Genomic DNA, 6,943 nt, shown 5'->3' on the forward strand with positions numbered 1-6,943 from the left:
CTGCAAAAATGTTGATTTTTTTCCTTTTAAAAATGTATTTTTCTTTTCTTTAAAAATGTTGTTAATTGTTTTGCTTTTAAACCTTTTGATTTAAAAGAAATGGCCTTTTGTTTTTCTTTGCTTTTAATTTTTCTTTCTTCAACTTTCCACTGGTCCTTGAACACATCATACGTGTCCTTAAAGTCACTCAAAAAAATGTCAAAAGGATGTTTCGACAAAATGACGATTTTCATCGCGGTGATGCGTTCAGGTAACGCCAGCAGCGAGGACCTGGACAAGTTCAGAGAGCGATTCATCGACCAGGAGGACGAAGACGAGGAGGACACGAGAGGCCAGCAGGAGGAAGAGGAAGTGACTGTTACCATGGCGACGACCCGAGCAACCACGGAGCGGGGCGGACCCGACAGTCGAAACGCTGCGTCACTTCCTGTTTCTCTGGTAAGAACAATCTGAGCTCATTGTACCGAGTTAATTTAAACCAAAGATAAACCCGTTAAATCAGCTTCGATGTTATTAACTTTGTTAAAATCTGACGGTGAGCGCTCCGACTGGGAAGAAGTTAATGAGCAAAGTAAGAAGAAATCTCCCAAAAATACCAATAAATAAGTAATAAGTGCAATAAAATTACCTGAAAATTAATAATAATTTAAACCAAAAAAAATAACAAAGAGGAAAAAATCAAGGCAAACAAGAAAAAAAGGGCTCTAAAAATTACTCTTTAACATAATTTCTAATGTGTAATAATAACATTTTTCCTTGATTTAAAAACCTAAATATTTTCACTGGCTTTTTTTTTTTAAAGTATGTATGAGAAAAGTGACGTTGCTGCAGGTTTCAGGTTTAATAAATATTTGACAACACTTACAAAATGTTTGGTTAAATTAAATTAAATTAAATTAAATCAGAAACCCGTCAGGCGCTCTGTGTGAACGGCAGCTGACCACGATCGAAACCTGAATTCTTTCCATTTTTTTTTATACAGCCATTATTTATAAAACTGCTGATTCTTCGCATTTCAGCCGAGAGCAGGTGTCTTCGATAAACTCTGTGTGTGTGTGTGTGTGTGTGTGTGTGTGTGCGTGTGTGTTTCCATCTGTTTTCTATAAATGTGAAGCTGATCTCCGCCAGCATCAACACATACTGACAGCGGTTGTCTTTAAATCGTGCAGTGATGTTTGTCTGCAGAGTGCGTGTGAACGCTCAGAGACTGTAAATATCCGCAGGATGAAAGACAGAGACGTGACGTGTGGACATGTTAACAGAAAGACGATTCTCATCGTCCACAGAGGAACAGAAACAACCGGCAGAGAGACAAACACGTCCATGAAGACGTTCACAGTTTCTGATTTTCAAACCACAGAAATGCTGAACGCTTCATTTCACAGAGAGTGAAATGAAGCGAATTTACACTTTAAACGTCTTGTTGTCGAGAATTTTCAGTTGTTAAAAAATGCAAAACACACACACACACACACACACACACACACACACACACACATAGAAAGCTGACGGTGTGTTTTGTGTGTTTTGTGTGTGTGTTTTGTGTGTGTGTGTAGGAAACAAGGACGCTCGTCTGGACTCTGATGATTCTGATCAGCCTGAACCTGCAGCAGCTACAACACACACTATGAGACTGCACACACACACACACACACACTGAGCAGGTGAGACATGTTGGTGTGTAGATGCTGTGTGCATGTGTGTGCGTGTGTGTGTGTGTGTGTGTGTGTGCGCATGTGTGTGTGTGTGTGTGTGTGTGTGTGTGTGTGTATGTGTGTGCATGCATGTGCGTGTGTGTACGTGTGTGTGTGTATGTGTGTGTGTGCGTGTGTGTGTGCGTGTCCAGCAGGCGGCGCTGCAGCATCACGTCTGACATTTGTGATCAACTTTGACAGACTGGCAACCAGCAACACAGACAGGCAACCAGCAACCAAGAAAAAAACACAGACAGAAAACCAGTAACACAAAAGAAAACATAGATGGGCAACTAGCAACACAGAACAAACACAGACGGGCAACCAAAAACAAAGAGGCAACTAAAAAAATACAACAGAAGCAACTAACAACCAAGACGTACAAGCAAAAACGCAGACAGGCAACTTGCAACACAACTAGAGCAATTATGGGCAACTAAAACTACAAACAGAACCCCAAAACAAACCAACAGCTTAAAGCTAAAAACAGAAACAGGCAACTAAAAACAACGAGAGAAAACGAAACAGTTTGATCCAGATCAAAACCTCGACGGGATCACATGATCTGAACTCAGAATCCCCCCCCAAAAAACTTTACGGCGTAAAAATAGAAGATCTGCAGCTGAACGTCTTCGCTAAACGACCGTCCTCTCTCTCTGGTTTCATGTCGTCTCTCTGTGGTGAAATCAACGCACCGAGTCACCAGGTCCGACCTGCGCACTCGTCGGTAAGACCTTTAAATCGTCAGGGCGAATGCTCGGCGGCGCTCTGTGTGGAGCAGAGTGATAAAGTGAATGTCATGAAGTAATTGCAGATAAATGAGCTAATTTTCTCTGAAAGGTTGAGACGCTCACTCGGCTCAAACCTGCAGGTTGAGACTTTTAGGATGAAAATCACTAAAGATTGAGACTAAATTATGAATAAAATCAAGATTGAGAATAAATCGCTGACATTTAGAGTCGAAGCTCAGACAAAAAGCTGCTTTTGTTCTGCTGAAAATGATCCCGTCACTTCTGTTTTTATCACTCTGTTGCCACTTTTTTTTGTTTCGTTTTGAGTTTTGTTCGGCTCGATGACTGCCGGTCTGGAGTTTTTCTCCCTCTGTCGCTCGGCGCTCTGTCGATATTTAACCCCTTAGGGACTGTTTGGGTCATGTTGACAGTTTAAAAACACACAGTTGTCTCCTTGTCTCTTGAATTCTCATAAACTGAATAGTGAATTTTTCCTGCCAAGAACTTAGTTGTTAGTTTAGTCTTAGTTTTTGACAGACGTTACTTCCAATACTGAATTTTCCATTTCAACACCATATGACCCTTATATCAGCAGAGCAGACAGATATATCAGCCAATATTTTTTTTTAAATTTTTATGCTCTAAAATATAATTTAGCTGTAGATTCATACAGTTTAGACACTGATTGTGATATTGCAGAACAAATTAAGGAACATAAAGTTGAGTGATATATCATTTTTGGCCGATAAATCAGGTGAAGTTGTCCTAAAACAGGTAAAACCAGTATCGGCAGATACGTCTGTCGACATCAAGGAATATTGGTAAAGAAATGTCAATGTAAAATCTGAGGTAATTTGGAAACTGTGATGTAATAATATACTTTGTCCATTAGTGAGTACTGACATGTTTTAATATACAAGTTTATAGTATTTTGTTTGTTTGTGTCACAATTGTCCCCAAATAGTTTTTTTGTTTTATTGTTATTATTTAATTCATTTACATGAAATTTTCATGGTTTGATCTACAAATGATGGACACCAAAATGACGTGGAATTCGTTGCCCTTCAGTGGCGTCTAGTGGCTGCTGGAAGTACTACATCATGTGAAATCCGACCGAAAATTATCCGACTTTCACAGAAATGAACGGCGGCTTTAGCTGGAGTTCAGCAGAACCCCAACATCCGTGGGGGTGCGAGGGCCCGTTCATCGCTGCTTGCAGCTTTAATTTATTTTGTTCTGCTATTTTATTTTGAAATAAAAAAAATAAACATTAAGTACGAGGTGGTTTACAGATACAGTAAGTTTATTTTGAAACAGACTGTATGCATTTAACAAGCAGGAACTGAACATTTTATTTTGAAAAGACAAAAATTATTTACCAGGCGTTAACCCTTTCAAACCCGAGGTTCATCTCTTTGTAAAAAAAAAACATGGGTCAAAAAAACACCCAAAATGCGCAAGAAATTGGTAAAAAGTGCTGAAATAAATCTCAATTTATTTCCCACAAACTTATGACTTCATAAACTCGATCTTCAATTCATCAGAGAAAAAACCGGATGAGCCTTTAAAAGGATTTAAAAGTGCGATAAATACATGACAACGTTTGACGAGTTAAACGACACAAAGTCTTCATATCGATACCATCGACTCACGTCTATAAAAATGACTTCAGATACAAGTCAAACTAAGACAACTTGTCATTTATATATTTATGTAGCATACACTATAAAAAATGCTAATAATGATAATATTAATAATAATGCAACTTGTAATGAAATCTTCAAACGGGGAAATTAGTTTTTTTGTATAATGGAAGAAGACTTAATAAAAAATAGCAAATGAGCATTTAAGTTTATTACTCATTAAATTAATTTGACAGAGAAATTAATATTAGATCGTCTTTCACATTTTTTTTAACTCAGTCAAATCCACATTGTGTTTTATCCACATTTCAAAAATATCGGAACAGAAACTCGCCCACTGAGTCACGTTTTTCCTCCTCATGGCAAAAATGAAAAGTAATCTAATTACAAATGACACGGCTGAGTGTGAGCCGCGTTGGCTTCACGTAGCAGTACAACACGTATTAGCGAGTGTCGGCTAGCCTCCAAAAACGGTCCACTGTCGGTCTTACAATAACTATGAATATTACGAGTTCATACTCACCTTGAGAACGTCCCTCGTGTCGAGGTTGTTTGGCCTAAAACGCGTCTGAATGTCTGAAAAGTGAAACTCAATGTGGAGAAAAGTTTCATTAATGAGCCGATTTCATCGAGTTTTGTTTGAAATCAGTTAACGCAGAAATTTGAGTTCGACACAATTATTAACATCATTGCGTCGACACGATTTATTAAACAATCTTAACCCTTTAAAACCCGGGCATACCTGCTCGATTTCTGAAAGAAAATACAAGAAAAACATTTGCACCAAAAAAGGGAAAGTTTAAAAAAAAACAACAGAAAAATAGAATGCATAAAGGAAATTACCTGGAAAACTGCTAAAAAATTAAAACAATTCAGTAAAAAAAAAAAAGAAAAAACAATATATAGTTGGCTGGGGTTTTTCCCTGCTTTTAAAAAGATGATGATCTAAAATCTACTTTTGGTTTGTGGCACATTTGATAAAAAGTTCCTCGCTGCCTTTTTTTCTCATGTTTCTGAAAGAAACTGCACCAAATGTTTCAGTGTTCGAAGGGTTAAAAACCGAAAGGCACCACAGGAAAAGTGATGAGGATCCAGGTTCGAAAGGGTTAAAAGGTTTCGAGAAGTCAGTGACTCCGAACTGATCCTCTAAAAACTCACATTCAGGAAATGAAAACTTTACACAAAATCAAAAATCAGAAAAAAACAATTTGATTCTTATTTTGTAAAAATAAACGTTTGAAATGTTGGTTTGTGTTTTGCAGCTGATGTCAGATCAGTCGAGTCCTGCGGATGCCGGCCTGGGTCACCTGATGAGGTCACCGCTGTGACCTTTGACCTCTGCAGAGGAGACGCAGCTTCCCTCTGGGCGGACGTCAGCCAATCACAGAGCTTCCACAGTTCACTGCAACGACATCACACATTCACGTCAAATCTGCTTCGTCACGTTTTTCACTGTTTTTTTTTTTCACTGCGAGAACGAACGAGAGCTTCTACTTATCGTGTCGGTATGGAAGATTATTCATGACAAAACTGATGAGCGCTTTAAAAGTCAGACTTTAACCCGAAAACTGAGCAAGTTCACTTGATTTCTTTTAAAAACAACACCCGGCTCAAAAATTTGTACATTTGTAAAAAAAAGAAAAAGATACAAGAAAAGTAAAAATAAGCAAATAAATAAGTGAAAAACAAACAAGTTACCTTTAAAAAGTGGTGAAAAATATATAGAATTATTCTATTTTCTCTAAAACTTTATTTAAAACACAGAATCTTTATAATTATTTATATAGTTTTCTAGATTTTTCCAGAATTTTTGAAATTAATTTCTAATAATCTCCTCCCCTCTTTTTTAGATAATTTTATTTTCTTTTTCTTTTTTATTAATTACGTCCAATTTTTGTGACATTTCTTTTTTTCAGACCAGACCGGCACACAGCGTTTGTGTATCGTGTGATTCTTCTCATGTTACTACGGTGACGCAGTGCAAAACAAGGTTTAACGTTAAAGAGGCTACGTTTTTCATAGAGACGTTTAACAGCCAAAACAATGTACATTCACAACTTGATTTCATAACCTTTTTTCAGTAATTTCATGACAGTGGGAGCTCGGCTCAAAAATCCACAGCTTTAACCCTTCGAAACCTGAACATGTCGACTTGATTTCTCTGTAAAACTTTGGAGGGCGATGAGTGGAAAATAAGAAACATAAAGGAAAGAGCGGAAAAAAAGTTTTTAAAAAATCTAAACAAATAATAAGAATGTGATCTCAAGAAAATACAATCTTTTTATTCTAAATATAGTTTTTTTTAAAATTAATATTCAGATCATTTTCTTGTCACCTTTTACTTTTGTTTTTCAATTTGCGAGACATTTCTGTGGCTCATTAAATTTTTCCCACTTTTATTTAATTTTTTTTTAAGACATGTTGTCTTTAGTGTCTTTTTAAAGACATTTGTCTCAGGTTTTAGAGGTTAAAATGATTGTGAAAAGCGTCTTCCTGCAGCAGAGAAAGTTGATTCAGGTGTTTAAGGGTTAATAGTGTTTTTTTAATCTGCTTCAGAACTGAGAGTTTTACTGCACCGCTGTTTTGTCATTAATGAACCTCCATACATGCGCCATCTAAACTCAAAGAGGAAGTGACATCGTTTATTAAAAACTTTATTTATGTGACCGTAGAACAACAGCGCCCCCTGCAGTCACAGCGTGAACCGTGAATATCATAATATCATATTAATATGATATTATGATATTCACGATATGTGATATATGATATTACAATCAAGAGAAGATTTTTGTACGTTTGTGTTTTGCAATAAAATGTATGAAAAGTTATTAACAGCTTCTCAATCATTTACCACACACACACACACACACATACA

At 36.9% G+C, this 6,943-nt stretch overlaps 1 long non-coding RNA gene across 1 annotated transcript; it reads left to right on the forward strand.

The window, feature by feature from the left end:
* Positions 1–252: 252 nt before the first annotated feature.
* LOC121964468 lies at positions 253–5,716 on the forward strand. The gene is made up of 3 exons (XR_006107363.1): positions 253–438; positions 1,557–1,664; positions 5,331–5,716. It is a non-coding gene; the product is annotated as an uncharacterized LOC121964468 (long non-coding RNA).
* The last annotated feature ends 1,227 nt before the right edge of the window (positions 5,717–6,943 follow it).

The sequence above is a fragment of the Plectropomus leopardus genome, unplaced genomic scaffold (assembly GCF_008729295.1).
Source record: "Plectropomus leopardus isolate mb unplaced genomic scaffold, YSFRI_Pleo_2.0 unplaced_scaffold1572, whole genome shotgun sequence".
NCBI lineage: Eukaryota > Metazoa > Chordata > Actinopteri > Perciformes > Serranidae > Plectropomus > Plectropomus leopardus.